A 16,023-nucleotide genomic window follows, 5' to 3' on the forward strand; every position below is an offset into this window, starting at 1 on the left:
ATTCTAGCAATCTTCTGATAGTTGCCGTTTGTTATTTCCAGTATTCCAGTTGTTTGCAAAATAACATTTCCCTGCTTTAGATAGTTGCTGTTGCTGTTGCTGTAGCAACTGCGTAGTTACTGTTTCTGGTGTTGCAGCAACTGCGTAGTTGCTGTTTCTGGTGTTGCAACAACTATGAATTATAATTTCTGCAGTCTTTAGACAGTTCAACGGTTACTTAGCAACTTAGTTTTTCCAAAGATAAATATAAAGATAACATGAATATGTAATGAACAATTAAACACATAGTCATGCAGAGAGTTACTTCATACCTTGGGGTGATTAGGCCATTATGTAATCAAAGCTTTCAAAAAAAGGGTCATATTATAGCAAAAATACAAGGTCAAAATGGTCAATTCGGAGTCCTAACAAGGTCAAATCTTGATTTGTGTTATTTAAATTGGTTTTAAGACTGTATATATGGATTCAGCACCCTGAAAAAATCCCTAGGGAACTTTGATTGTGCAGGGATTACCCATCAAGCTTGTGATTTTAATAAATTCCTACTGGATTTTAGAGAAATTAGACTAGAAAAGATTCCAAAAAGTCTCACTAAAGACAACTCGGATTTTTTATTTTTATTTTACTTTCACTGAGTAAAAAAAAATGAATAATTTTATTGAAAAAATAAAAATATATTATATTATTTTTTAAAATAAAAATATTACATTTTAAAATATTATATTCAAAACATAGAGTCCAAAAATTATCAATGGTAAATTCACTATTTTATTTTAATCTTATTTTAATTTATAATTTTATTTGCTTTAATTTTAATTTTAATTTTTATGCAATTTGACTAAGTCAAAATGTTAAATAGGACAAGATAGGACATTACAACATCTCTACCATACTGGCCGGAGAGCACCTCTCAACTCAATAAATAAAAAAAATATATAATATAAATTGAGTATTAAATATTATGAAAAAATATTTTATGTATTGATAATCTCATCTAATTAATAATATTCATTAAATAATTTTTTTTGGTCAGTCAAAATATTTTCATTAATTCTTCAAAAAGGTATATCATATATGTAGGTTTTAACCCCGTACAGAAATTACCTGCATACAAATTCTAAAAACAAAAAATAAGCAATGGCAAAAGCATAACACATAAAACAAATATACACAGATTTTCTCCTGGATCCCAAAACTGGGACTACTAGATTGATTTTTCATTATGTTCCTTTCAATGTTACAATACATATATATACATGTCGAAGCATCCATAAACCCCAATCCATTAACCCTAGATTAGAACATAATCGTAGTTCCCTTAACCGGATCTATAAAATACCATGGACCGAAAACCATCGCACCAAAAACCATGTGCGAAATCCATGCACAAAACCATAGTTAGGTCTGCCCACCTAATATAGGGTCCAAACAAATTTCCCTGGGCACTACCTTGGACCCCGTGCAACGTACAGGGGGCCTACCGCATGACAGTGCAACGTACAGGGGGGCTACCACCCCCTCTATAACCCCCCCTCGTGTGGGCTAGTCATGGAAAGAATATAACACTACCCAACATTCTCCCACTTGTTTTCTTTTCACAGGGGCCACAGGAGAGCTTAGTCATTGATCCAACCCTACAACGCTCATTGTTTCTCTACACCAAGAGAACTTCTCAGTGCTCATAGACTTAGTCAATGCATCTGCAGTATTCTTCAAATTGTCCACCTTTACCAGCAACACCTTTTTGTCTTCTACCATATCCCTCACAAAGTGATACTGAACATCAAAGTGCTTTGTCTTTGAATGATAAGTAGGGTTCTTTGCCAAGAAAATTTCACTTTGGCTATCACAGTCTATTCCTTATAGCTCACTTTACTAACCCCATACTTGAACACAATCTCTGTAACCAAACTGCTTCCTTGCTTGCATGAGTGGCTGCCATGTATTCTGCCTCTGTAGTTGAAAGTGGCACTATAGATTGTCTCTTATTCATCCAACTGACTTCACCACCAAATAGGTTAAACACATATCCACTTGTAGATCTTCTCTGATCCAGATCTCTAGCCCAGTCTGCATCAACAAAGCCACAAATTTCCAAAACTCTGTCCAATCCTGGTCTTCCTTGGTAGCACAAGCCATAATCACTAGTGCCACGCAAATACCTGAAAACCCGCTTCACTGTTGTCCAATGCTCCTTCCTTGGTTTTGACATAAACCTACTCAATACTCACACTGCATGTGCAATGTCTGGTCTAGTATAGACCATCGCATACATCAAGCTATAGACTACACTTGCATATGGAACACGGGACATGTCCTCTTCCTCTTCTTGTGTCTTGGGACACTATTCAGCAGATAACTTTACACCTACATAAATAGGAACCTTCACCGGTTTACTATCCTGCATATTAAACCTCTGCAATATTGTCTCCGAGAAAGCCCTACTGCTGCCATTGTCAAATTCAAGGCCGGAAGTATCGAGCCGGCCCATCACCATACCTTTGGGCATGATCTTCTTGTTGTGTCTGGGTCGAAGAGAGTGTGGAATCTCACTAAGAATCAGTGCTTCGATTTGGGCCCCGGGGATTATCTCTATACTCCTGCGCCTGATGTGCACAGGGTGCAGTGTTTCACGGATACTGAGTTTTTCATCAGATGGGATGGGCATTGGGATATATTTCTGGACGAGGATTTGCCCACAGCAGCCGATCACATTAAGGCGAATGTAGAGGAATCCAAATAGGTGTTTTTGCGTGTGCGTAGAAGCTCATATGCAGGTGCAAGCAATAAGTTAATTTCGTGGTACTATGCTGTTTAAAGTTTCTGTAGTTTATTGTCTGGGGATGGATTCTGTATGCTATTTCCTGAAATTATGTTCAGGTCTTTTATATATATAATAATTAAACTATATATTCAAAGTTTGCCTAATACCCTTTGTGATGTAAATAAATTTCAATGAACATCAAACTATTCTCATAATTTGCATGGATTCTCGCAACATATCGTCGGCAGGTTTTTTTCCCTTCAATTTTGTGATTCCTTCCTTCTGGTCAAGGAAGGTTCCAGACCTTCACGTCTTACCTGAGCTCAGGTAAGGTCCTGGTTGTGAGCTCTGCTCAGTCAAAGAGAGGGCCTTACTCGCCTGAATAAAGGTAGCTTACTTAGAATTTTCAAGACCTTAATTGACCTTGAGTTATTTTATTTTTGCACAAGAGAAGCAAGGTGCCGGGTGGGCGTGGGGGCTGAGTTGTGCAAAATTTCACGCCCTGTTGAAGGTAGTGTATGAAGGTGTGAAGAGAAACATGATGGGCATGGGAATTGCACTCCCTCAAGATGGTGGGGTTTGGTGAATTTCACTCCTTCAAGATGTAGTATCATTCTATATATGTATATTATTCTTTATAAAATATAATAATAATATCATGGTTTCTAATGGAATTAACTTTTTAATAGCAATATATCAACATGTTTTCTAATATTATGTTTTGACTTTCTAAATGCAATATACAATTATGGTTTTCAATGAAATATATTGGTAAGGGATAGTCATGGTGGTTATTGCCTTGGTCACTAGCAAGCTTCGTATATGCTTGGCCATCTATAGAGGTTTCTTGATTTTGGGCAATTAATTTAACCTCTTGATTTTGGGTAATTAACTTACTCTAAAATGAAATGAGACATTCAATGTGTTCCTTGTAATATAGATATAAACAAAACATCTAAAGAAAAGTAATTGCACAATGATCGAGTCCAAGAAAACAATGTTTTCTACAAACCAACTAACTCTTCTAGAAAAATTCAACAATTCCAATTTAATAATCCTATCGGCCTCTCTTTATACCTTTTGAAACAATTGCTAGTAATAGTTTTTTGAAAAAACCATGATTAATAATTCAAATTTGAAATTCTTACCCTAATCGTTATCCTTCACACTAATGATGATTTGATACTTGATATTTTGAAAATACTTATCACGTGGTTATCCTTCGCAATCTTGAAAGTTTGAAAATATTGATACTTGATACTTTGAAAATACTTATCCCGTGGTTATCCTTCGCAGTCCTCGTTATTTAATACTTTGAAAATATTTGTTCAGTGGTTATTCTTCGCAGCCTCGTGATTTGAAAATATTTATTTAGTGGTTATCTTCGCAATCTTGAAACTTTGAAAATATTTATTAAATATTTGTTCCGTGGCTATTCTTCGCAGTCTCGTGATTTGAAAATATTTAGTGGTTATCTTCGCAACCTTGAAACTTTGAAAATATTTATTAAATATTTGTTCAGTGGTTATTTTTTGCAGTTTCGTGATTTGAAAATATTTATGTAGTGGTTATTTTTGGAAATTTTGAAAAGATTTATTAAAAGAGTTGTATTTAGTATTATTTTTTGGTTTAATTTTTCTAAAATTTAGTAGAAATTTATTAAAATTACAAATTTATGGTTAATCTCATGTCTTAAAATTTTGGGAAATACTAAATATATATAGTTAAAAAACTAATTTAAATAACATAAATTAAAATTTTATTTTAAATTTTTTCACCAAATTCCAACACATAAAAAAATCCAAAAAATAACACTAAAAACAACTCTTTTAAACCACTCTTTCAAATATTTGCCAATCGTTATTCTTCGCACTCTCAATTTGCCAATCGTTATTCTTCGCAGTCTCGTGATTTGAAAATGTTTACTTAGTGGTTATCTTCGCAATCTTGAAACTTTGAAAATATTTATTAAATATTTGTTCCGTGGTTATACTTTGCAGTCTCGTGATTTGAAAATATTTATTTATGGGTTATCTTCGCAATCTTGAAACTTTGAAAATATTTATTAGATATTTGTTCAATTGTTATTTTTCAAAGTCTCACGATTTGAAAATATTTATTTAGTGGTTATCCTTCGCAATCTTATAACTTTGAAAATATTTATTAAGTAGTTATGCTTCGCAATCTTGAAACTTTGAAAATATTCATTAAGTGGTTAGTCTTCGCAGTCTCGTGATTTGAAAATATTTATTTAGTGGTTATCCTTCGCAATCTTGAAACTTTGAAAATATTTATTAAGTAGTTATGCTTTGCAATCTTGAAACTTTGAAAATATTCATGAAGTGGTTATGGTTCGAAGTCTCATGATTTGATACTTTGAAAACATTTATTAAGTGGTTATCCATCATTTGAGACATGTAACTATGTGTTGTGTTGAACACATTTAACTGTGACAAGAAGACTTGGTGAGAGAACTCAATAATTTTCTGTGACTCAAAAGAACTTTGCGATATTTCGCAGTCGCCTTATTTATTTACTGTTAAACCATCACCGTCCCCGACATTTCTTTGACAGGGAAGGGAAGGGATGGATTATATAGGTCTCACAACTCAAATAATGGAGATAGGGAAGGCCTATACAGGTCTCACAACTTAAATCATAAATTTATTTTAATATTTAAATTTATTAATGCATTTATTATTAAATAATTATGTATATAATGAAATAAAATCAAGTAAATTTAATAAAAAAAATTAATGTTATTTCATATGTTATTTTGATGAGAAGAAATTTAGAAATCATTATATTATAAAATAAATTATAAATTTAAATAAATATTAAATATTCAAAACTTATAATTGACTTAATAAATTATAAATTTAAGTAAATATTAAATATTCAAAACTTATTATTGACTTAAATTTTTACCAGGATTTACACAAATGTTTTCAGAGGAATAAACCTATAACATTGCGAGTAGTAGACTATTCACTATGTTGAGAATCTACCAGCTTTCTAGATGAAAATCGTAGCTCACAATACATGATTATCACACACTGAAAATTTATAGAAGATTGCCAGAAATCAAAATTAAGACTTCACTTTTGCAAAAAACAATAAACAATTTCTGAAATCATGGAAAGAAAAAATGGTATGTCCATTAGCTACATGGAAAGGATCCCAACCTAATTTGCTTTCGAAGCATTGTAAGCCCCTCTTTTGATAATCTATCAACAACGACAAAGTTACCTTTCCCTTAATTGTTATTGACTTACTTTGTTAGTTATTCAACTTATTCTACCACAATTCATTTCTGCATACGAAACTTTACCATAATTACAGTGTTTATCTGATATATTAAGATAATCTCTTTATCTTTTATATCTAATAAAAAAATCTACTCTTATGCCTAGAATCTTGGTAATTAGATTTTGATTTTAAGGTATTCTGGAAGCTAGTTGTGAGTTCATAATTACGCTTGAGATACAATTATGAATGATTGTTAAAGTCGAAATGAAAATGAATCTAACAAATCTAAAAACAAATTATTATAAATCTTATTTATAATATGTATATTTATTTTATTTGGTTAAGAGTTATTTTTTTTAGATTTAAGGAAAGATTTAAGACTTCGAGATATATGGCAGGAGTGAAAGTCTGTCTCTTTACTAACTTGTGAGGTGTTTTCATGAGTAGTGATAAAGTGGGGTGTTTTCTTGAGTAGTGATAATGTGTCAGCCTGCATTTTCTTGAATAGAGATAGATGTCCTCATAGTAGATTTTACAACTAAGTTATGATAGGTTTTCCTACTGTTTTAAAAAACATGATATAATGTACATCTCACTAAAATATTAAATTAACAATATATTATCATAAATCTTAAAATTAAAAACTATTTGTTAAATTAAATAACAAGGTAATTAAAAACTATTTGTTGAATTAAATAACAAGGTAATTCAAATTTTTTTTAGACTTTTTTATCAACATGCAAAAGAATATTAAAGTAATGGAGATATGGAAAATTAGTAAATATAATTACAATGAAAGAGTTAACATATGTGATAATAAATTTAATATTGTATTAACAATTTTTTTATTAACAATAAAATAAATGTGTGAGAGAATTAAGAATAGACTAGATATAAAATAATATTAGATTTGTAAACTTAGATAAATCAAAAGTAGAAATCATAAAGATTTTATATTATTTTTTTTAAATTAATAAAAAAATTGATTTAATATTAAAATATTAAAATCAATAAAAAAATTAATTTAATAAATGTCAGGGACGGTGATGGTTTAACAGCAAATAAATAAGGCGACTGCGAAATATCGCAAAGTTCTTTTGAGTCACAGAAAATTATCGACTTCTCTCACCAAGTCTTCTTGTCACAGTTAAATGTGTTCAACAAAACACATAGTTTTTTTCAGTAAGAAAAATCAGGATATATTATATTGAGAAAATATAATAGTTACACGTCTCAAATGATGGATAACCACTTAATAAATGTTTTCAAAGTATCAAATCATGAGACTTCGAACCATAACCACTTCATGAATATTTTCAAAGTGTCAAGATTGCAAAATAAATATTTTCAAAGTTTCAAGATTGTGAAGGATAGCCACTACGTAAATATTTTCAAATTACGAGACTGCGAAGACTAACCACTTAATGAATATTTTCAACGTTTCAAGATTGCGAAGCATAATTACTAAATAAATATTTTCAAAGTTGATTGCGAAGGGCGTGGTTTTTGTGGTGAGCTTGTTTTCGCGTTTTGTGGTGAGCTGGTTAGTTAATGAAATAATTAAATTTCTTAGTAAATAAGAAAAACGCAGATTCACACATAAGAATCTAAATTTTAAATTTTAGAATGAATATATATATATATTAATTTTCATGGATGATGATGAAAAGAAGAATCTCTTTAAATCCATCTAATATTTTATTTCTATGATAAACTTGTCGAAATCTATCTAGAGGAATCGAATCTCTTGACATGCAAACATCTTTTAGAGTGAAAAGAGATTTGATCTTACTCAACTTGGTAGATCAAGAGTTAAGATGAATCTATGCTGTAATATAAATATAGCTGACATTGAAATATTTTATTTATAAATCATTTAATTATTTATTATTATTTTATAAATACTACATATCAAATCAATATTAAACATTGAAAGAATTACAAATATTCCTCATACATTGAATTAGAAAATAGCTATTAATAGAATAAGAATTTTCTCAATCTTTCTGTCTATATATGTTTCATGCTAAAATCTTTTACTGAATATAGATATTGAAATATTTTATTTCTAAGTTACATTAATCTTTATTTATAAATTCTAATGCTAAAGGAAATAAAGGTTAAATTATAAATTATAAACTCTGATTGTAAAGGAAATAAAGATTAAATTATGTTATAAATTTTCATTATAAAGGAAATAAAGATTAAAGTGTAAATTGCAAATTCTCATTGTAAATTATAATTCTCATAAACTATAAATTGTACTTGTAAAGGAAATAAAGTTTAAATTCTAAATTCTAATTCTAAAATAAAAATTAAATTGTAAATTCTCATTCTAAATTATAATTCTCATAAACTATAAATTCTAATTGTAAAGGAAATAAAGAGTAAACTCTAAATTCTAATTCTAAAAGAAATTAGTATGAGATGTAAATGTAGTGATGGGATGTACCCGCCTATGCATGTAGTAGCGTCGATGAGTCCTTCGTCAATGTTGCTGAGTGCATCACAACTTCAAGCTCAACCACTCGAATGGACCTTATGTAAACAAATGAGAAATGAATTAATGAAGATTCTAATTTCCTTCTTGTAATGCAAGAAGCGTATAGAAGGGAAAAATTAAAAGAGGGTAACTTCAAATGGTGGGCCTTACGAGGAGTTTTGGAGCACTGTGCAAGCTGCTTTTTTAAGCAGAATTATCGAGCCAATTTGGATGTCTCCAGATACAACCTGTGGGCTATATGCGAATGGTAGCAAAGTCTTATGTTGATGTGTTCCATCAGATAGAGTAATGTGGAAGTGCGAGGATGTTGTTTTTAATGAGGTAACAGAACCAACATCGATTATCTGAAGTAGTGGTTGAATCTCAGTGCAACCATTCAGCAACAGAGGAATGGCATTCGTTGTCAAGGTTGTCTCCATAATATTAATAGGAGGATTCTTTTTCCTGTGATAGTAGTACCTGCAATTCATCAATTTCACCACAACACAAAATTCTAGTCAAAGAAGATGTGATGTGAATGCGGAATCTAATCTAACAAGGCTAACTTTTGATGGTGAAACAATAATAAGGGCACAACCTAGATGGGGAGGAGAACAACCTCTCATATTAACCACCCAAGGTAGACCACATTAACAAAATGCCTATTAATAAGATTCGGTGACAAGGTACATATTGTGCAAATTTGGAAGTACCTCAAGCGACTCAAAGATCCTTATAGTCTTACAGTACCTTCAAAACATCTATGAAATAGGAACATTTTCCAGCCATTCCTAATACTGATCCTTTCTGCAATATTCTGTTCGCACATGACATGCGATCCTTGTAGGAAAAATCCACACGTTTCTTACACAACGTAAAACCCATTAAGAGATGTGTTTCAATCAAGGCATTTGCCATGTATTTCGCTCACTTAATTTACCCTTTGCAGACCTCTTTTAAAGGCTGACTGGACTCCTTATGGCTTTGTAATAATATTTTATAAGTGGTTCATATTAGTAGGCCTTGGAGGCATCGACATAAAGTTCCCACACTTAGGGCAGGTAGTGTGAGACCCATCACTTGGAAGCAGTGTGCTTCTTTTGTGAATCTTGTGCATAATTCATGATATTTTAACTATTTTCTGAACAATGCACAATTTTTTTTTTATTATGCTATATTCAGTTGTACTCACTGTGCTTGTGCAATTTTGCACATTATAGGAAATCACTTTCATTAAACATATGTTGAATAGTAGCCATTGCAGATAACAAACACGCTATTCAAACACTATGTATAGCTTTCAATAAATTTGTGAGTCTGATGCATGAAAGGGTGGAGCTATTGAATCTGAAAGTGCACACATTCCTTTAGTCCAGGCATCTAGAAGAGCTATCTGGGGCCAAGCTCATGTTTGTAATAAGAGCCACTAGAAGAGTTATCTGGGTCCTCCCTCTTGTTAAAAACAGGACCCTGAAAACAGCATCCAGACCATAACAACAATCAGATTTCATCAGTCACACAACTATGGCCAAATTGCAGACTATCATGGGCAGTTTCTATATATTTGCAGCCTCACCAACCCATCTAAATTCAACAATTTGCAAAAAGAGGAGTAATTCAATTCCCATTTTCTTTTCGTACAAAGTTACAAAGAGCCAAATGGAGTATGATGTGCAAGTGGAAAGAATGTGGGCAGTTTTGATATAATTTTAGCCTTGCTAACCCATGTAATTTCATGGACTGCAAGGAAGGGCTTTGAATGACCTCGCCTCCTACCTATCCTTAGGTGTGCACAATCAAAATTTTCTCTGAAAATGTGTGCTCATAGCATGTTTTGTCTAATAGTATTGTTATTATGTCAGTTTGTTAAGCATCACACATGCAAAATTCAGAGTAGAATGAAATGGATAGGCCTCCACAATGTTTTTTGAATAATTTGTACTTATCTATGCACTCTAGGGTATGTCTGCCTAAAACTATATATTTCTTGTAAACCTACGCTACATGGTTTAGCCACAGTTTTTTAGAATATAAATTCTAACTGTTATTGTGCAAAAAAGAGCAAGTTTAACACAAAGAAACTTTATAGAAGATTGTGTGTTCGTAAAAGATGTTAGAACCTGAAAGGTACTGATCAAATCAAAATGATAGGTCTCTCATTATTTTCTTAAATGAAAATATTGCTATTAAGTTACAATCAGCAGTTGTAATGAATTTCTGCTACATTTTCCAAAAATTTTGGCTTCCAATTACAAAACTAGTTCGAGTTTGCTATTTAAATTTTGTATTAAATTGGATTCCAAAACTTGTTAAACAATATCTGCAAATTCCCTGATTTATTATTCAAATATCCCCATGGTCTTAAGATAAATTAATGAAATGGTCTCACTAAGAGTTATTCTATTGTTAAGCAGCAAAGGCGGAACATGAAGTGTAATTGTCTCTTGAATATCTCACTGCTTGCAACTATGTTGACATAGGGGAATGAGGGAGAATTTTCCTATCACATCCTTTACTGATGTTATGTTAAGAAAAGGGAAATGTATGTTTATAAACCGTATTCCCATCATCGCGATGAAGCGCTTGGAAGGATTCCTTCTCACTTATTCCAAGCCCTATCATTCCAAAATCTATCTTTCATCCATCAGCTCTGTATATATTTTACTCCCATACTCCTAAAATTGTGAGCATCATGTAATCTACCCAGAAAGTTTTTGATTTGCAACTGAATCTTTAGGCCGATAGGCCTTCCTTTGAGTGAGACTTTCGTCGTCCTTTTGTTTCTAACGTTGACACCTGGCGTCCACATTCAGCGGGCATTCAGCGGGAAATTGTTCATATGTGTCGTGCAATTTCTGTTTATTCTCAGCAATTTCGGAGAACATCCTGCTTTCATCCACCATATCCGTCCGTTTCCCGCTCTTCCTCCATATCCGTCCATTTTGTGCTCTTCATGTTCTCTTCCACGCCCTCTGCAATAATGTTTTTGTGTTTTCGAAAATGAGCATTGACTCGGGCTATAGAGTTTGAGGTATTGTGGATTAGGGTTCACGACAGTGGATTGGATTGCCTATTATTTATGATGTTCTGCATATTGAGCTGTGGATAGCGGTGAACAGGTCTCATGAGTTGTCGTTGTGTAAAGAACAGTGCATCAAGCTCTAGAATTTGAGGCTTGGTGTATTAGGGTTTGAAGCAGTGGATCAGATTTCGTTTCTTTATGAATTTCTGCAAATTGAGTCGGGGATACCAGTGAAAAATTCATGTGAGCTGCCTTCATGTAAATAACAGGGAATCGGGCTCTAGACTTCAAGGTTTTGTCAATTAGGGTTTGAAATAGTGGATTGGATTTCGTATTCTATACTATGTTGTTCGAATTGAGCTATGGATAGTTGTGAACAGGTCTTTTGAGCTGCGGTGAATGAGGGATGGGGTGTATATTTTGCCAAGCAACCAGCTCCAGCCCCCGCGGAAGATCCTGCAAGCCCTAAGGAAAGGCCTATTCAGATTACATTTGGAAGAAGGTCAAATGCTTCTGTCCAGAAGCTCGAGAATGTTCAAGTCTCCAACGGAGTTGGAGAGGGGAAAGAGGTAGCCAAGGTGAGGAGTAAGCACAATGCTAATCTTGCCGCAGATGTGGCAGAGCCGGCATGGGAGAGGCGGAGGGAGAAGCCTAATCCCAAATTGAGCAATCCTCCCAAGCACGTACATGGAGAACAAGTTGCTGCGGGATGGCCCGCCTAGCTTTCAGCTGTTGTTGGAGAAGCTATCAAAGGGTGGATTCCACGCCGTGCAGACACCTTCAAGAAGCTTGATAAAGTAAGTGATAATAGTAATTATAGATTATATTGTTTGCATAATTGTTTAGGTTTGGACTCTGCAGTTGTCTATGAAAGTTGCTCCATATTTTTGTTTCTTCCATTAGTCTTGCGCAAGAGAACCTTGTGGTAAATGCAGTTTCATATATCTCGCATTTACTCAGGTCGAGTTTATGGGTTCTTTTTATGACTCATGACACAGAAAGTGTGAATATCCGATTCAATTTATTAAGAACAGGGTATGGTAAACTCATACATGAACACTTAAACAACTTGAGATTTCCATGATAATATATGTGTAACCAGATTTCCTTCCTGCTTTTTAGTCCGCAAAATATATTCTCGTTATTTTCTTAAATGAAAATATTGGTATTAAGTTACTATCAGCAATTGTAATGAATTTCTGCTACATCTTCCGAAAAGTCTGGCTTCCAATTACAAAACTATTTCGAGTTTGCTATTTAAATTTTGTATTAAATTGGATTCCGAAACTTGTTAAATAATATGTGCAAATTCCCTGATTTATTATTCAAATATCCCCATGGTCTTAAGATAAATTAATGAAATGGTCTCACTAAGATTTATTCTATTGTTAAGCAGCAAAGGCAAAACATGAAGTGTAACTGTCTGTTGAATATCTTGCTGCTTGCAACTATGTTGACATAGGGGAATGAGGGAGAAGTTTCCTGTCACATCCTTTACAGATGTTATGTCAAGAAAAGGGAAATGCATGTTTATAAACCGTCTTCCCATCATCGGGATGAAGCCCTTGGAAGGATTCCTTCTCACTTATTCCAAGCCCTATCGTTCCAAAATATATCTTTCATCCATCAGCTCTGTATATATTTTACTCCCATACTCCTAAAATTGTGAGCATCATGTAATGTACCCAGAAAGTTTTTGATTTGCAACTGAATTTGATACCTATCTTACTTACAGAAAATTAGTAATGGTTTAGAATAAAGATGGAGACTGTATCCTCACAAAGGGAGTACTATCTAAGAAAGAAAGTGATCTTAACAAAGGGAATGATACTGACTTGAATATTTTGTAATTGTGACCATTGACAGACCACTGGTTAAGGTAATTGTAAAAAACACAAGTTATCAATTGGTTCATAAATTGTATTACCGAGCTTTTTAAATTTGTTTGGAAGATCCTATGTCTTATATTCTATGATGGAATTACCTTGTCGTTCATATACCATCACACAGTGGAAACTGTTAAATTAATTAATATGTTTTCATAGTATTTAATACAACTGAAAAGCCTAAATGCAGTTTCATATATCTCACATTTACTCAGGTCGAGTTTATGGGTTCTTTTTATGCCTCATGACACAGAAAGCGTGAATATCCGATTCAATTTATTAAGAACAGGGCATGGTAAACTCATACATGAACACTTAAACAACTTGAGATTTCTATGATAATATATGTGTAACCAGAATTCCTTCCTGCATTGTTTTCGATTGAAATCTAATGGACATGCTAGAAAGTAGAAGTTGTCCATATGAAGAGCAGTAATTGTTGCTCGAACTGAAACCCAGATTGCTTTATCGGAGGGTTGCATGCCAACAATTTCATGAAACGTCTTTCGTGGTAGGGCACGTTTCGAAGCAACACCATAGTTTCTACTCAAAGATGGAGAAGAAGAGCTATAACCTGTTTCACGGAACCATGCATGTAGTTGGTGAGTTTCTTCAACTTGTGGGCATGTAGTTGGTGAGTTTCTTCAACTTGTGGATTTATGGTGAGAGTGCTTGTTGGTATCGTCCCTATTGTGGTGGCATTAAATTTAGATACACGACCTCCTTTGATTGCAAGGATTGGTGGGTTGTTCCCTCTCTCGTCTATGGGCGGTTCCACTATTTCAAACAATTGGAATCTATTGAAGGTGCCAACGTATTCAACAGAGAATATCTGATGAATCTGACTGGCTTTCCTGCAATATTCGCTTACGAGAGCATTGAGATAGCCACAAGCGGGTTCAACAAAGAAATTGGAAAGGGAGCATTTGGGGCAGTTTATAAAGGAACTTTGATGGATGGTACACTGGTGACTGTAAAATGTCTGCTTAACGAGTCGAGGCAGGGACAAGCAGAGTTTTGTGCAGAAATCGCTACAATATTGTCCATCAATCATTCGAATCTTGTGAGATTGCATGGAATTTGTGTAGAAGGTGCTCATCGTATTCTGGTCTATGAATTCATGCCCAACACGTCTCTTGATAAATGGTTGTTCGGCCTAGGCAAGTGTTTAGATTGGAAAACTAGATATTCAATTGCTCTGGATACCACCCGGGGACTTGCGTATTTGCACGAGGAGTCGAGGCTTTGTATTCTACATCTAGACGTTAAGCCTCAGAATATTCTGCTGGATGAGGATTTCAAGGCGACTGTGTCTGATTTCGGCATGGCAAGATGTCTAAATAGAGATATAGAAAGCCACTTGGTGACAGTGGTGAAGGGCACGATTGGATATATGGCGCCCGAATGGCTTTGGGGAGTAGGAATCACATCCAAGAGCGATGTCTTCAGCTACGGGATGGTACTTCTTGAGATCATCAGCGGGCGCAGAAACGTCCATAAAAATGGGGATTCGGACAACTGGTATTTTCCTTCCATTGCTTTTAACAAAACGAGGGAAGATAAAATGGAAGAATTAATCGAGAGTGGATTGGAATTGTAAAGGTCGGAAGGTTTTGACGAGGCATGTAGGTTGATAAAGATGACGTTGTGGTGTATTCAAAGCAATTCGGCGCTGAGACCTTCAATGGGAGCAGTTGTGCGAATATTAGAGGGGGACTTGGAGAGAAAGGATCCTCCATTAGACTTCACGCTTCCTTTTGCCCCATCCGTTGTTTATTTGAGGCCCACCAGCGAAACCACTCAATCCATTTCTAAGTAAATGGATACGGGTGTGCCCTGTGAATGTAGCCAAAGAAGTTGCTCAATTTGGGAATGGAGTTACCAGAGCTTTTCAAGCTGAAAGCAGAGTCTCCCTAGGTTTACTCATGGAGACTGTGATATTCACTTTATATTAGTTTTGGTATATATATTACTATTTTGAAATTTGATATAGGTATATATTTATTATGTACTTTATATTTTTATTATAAAAAAATGTTATATTCATATGAGTCGTTTTCGTACAGTATTGGTAAGTTATAATGTTGGATTACTTTATTGTATTAAAAAAATTATTTACAAATTTAAAATAAAATTATAAGTTATAAATTTTCATTATAAAGGAAATAAAGATTAAATTGTAAATTATAATTCTCATAAACTATAAATTATACTTGTAAAGGAAATAAAGTTTAAATTCTAAATTCTAATTCTAAAATAAAAATTAAATTGTAAATTCTCATTCCATGCAATCTGTTGTGCACGACCTAGCCCTCTGTTGTTCCATATACACTTTTTACACCTGCATTTTACTGTTCAGAAATTGTTCACTCAGGTGCTCAAGTATACACTGTTTACACCTCTGTTTTACTATTCAGAAATTGTTCCCGCTCAATTTTCAGGTCAGTGCTCTCAAAAATGGGTTTTCTGATCCCAGACCTTACCTTTATATATATATATATATATATATATATATAAAGTAATTTTAATTGGTTGTTAAGTTAATAGTTAGTTAAAAAGGTATTAACTATTTAATAAAAACATAAAAAATATAAATATTAGAATGAGAAAATAATATTAC

General features: G+C 33.4%; 1 pseudogene; it reads left to right on the forward strand.

Annotated features, from left to right (window-relative positions):
- LOC149143873 (putative receptor-like protein kinase At5g20050) overlaps nt 1-15,222 on the forward strand; it is a 32,831-nt pseudogene extending 17,609 nt beyond the window's left edge.
- Nucleotides 15,223-16,023: the final 801 nt, after the last annotated feature.

Source organism: Pinus tabuliformis, chromosome X (assembly GCF_031772625.1).
Source record: "Pinus tabuliformis cultivar Carrire ecotype Pingquan chromosome X, CPIR1, whole genome shotgun sequence".
In the NCBI taxonomy this organism is placed as follows: Eukaryota; Viridiplantae; Streptophyta; class Pinopsida; order Pinales; family Pinaceae; genus Pinus; species Pinus tabuliformis.